Here is a 763-nt window from a genome sequence, read left to right as displayed (position 1 = left end):
AGCGAACGAAGCCATGTCAGTTACTCATGTACTCACGGTTGAAAGTACTATGGAGAGGGGATCCGGCGCCGACCTTATGAACTTCTTCGTTCACCTCCCCCTACAATGTCTGAGGAAGCCTATACGGGTTGTTGCATCATCATTATGTATCGTAAGAGAACTAACCTTTTATCTTTTACATGTAGTGGTTATTTACATAGGCGGTTGATATATGATAATGTTGGTATTCGGAATTTAACTCACATTATGCACTATTTCCTAAATAACATGCATCCCCCTCCCCTGTCTTGGGTCCTACATTAGATAACTAAAATTACATAAGAGGTTACGTTAGTAACTACTGGTTTATCGCTCACTCATTCATATAGATAACGGTCAGTATTTGGCAAATGTCTGTTATAGTGAAAGTCCATGGAGTAACAATTATATTACCATTCAAAAATCTTTCTTTTCCTTACCTCATCTCAAGTAACCCTCATATCCGCAAAAAAAGGAATCCAAAAATCTTCAACAAGAGCGGACGAAGCCCAACGAAAAACGCACGAAAGCCTCCGACCTCGGCAAAAGAATCTGACCACGCGAGGAACAACTGGTGAGGTCGCGGTGCCAAAGGCGAAGGAAGGGAAGAAACGCCGCTACATTACACCTGAGGCAGTGCCAGTGTTGCTTGCAATCGGGAGAACAACCTGACGGTGCAAGAAAGTGCAAAAAAAAAGGACACTTCATCTTGCGTCGCTGTCTCGAGGCGGGCGCGCGCGGAAAT

The sequence above is a fragment of the Penaeus monodon genome, chromosome 27, assembly GCF_015228065.2.
Source record: "Penaeus monodon isolate SGIC_2016 chromosome 27, NSTDA_Pmon_1, whole genome shotgun sequence".
In the NCBI taxonomy this organism is placed as follows: Eukaryota; Metazoa; Arthropoda; class Malacostraca; order Decapoda; family Penaeidae; genus Penaeus; species Penaeus monodon.
Note: the sequence above shows the minus strand (reverse complement) of the source record.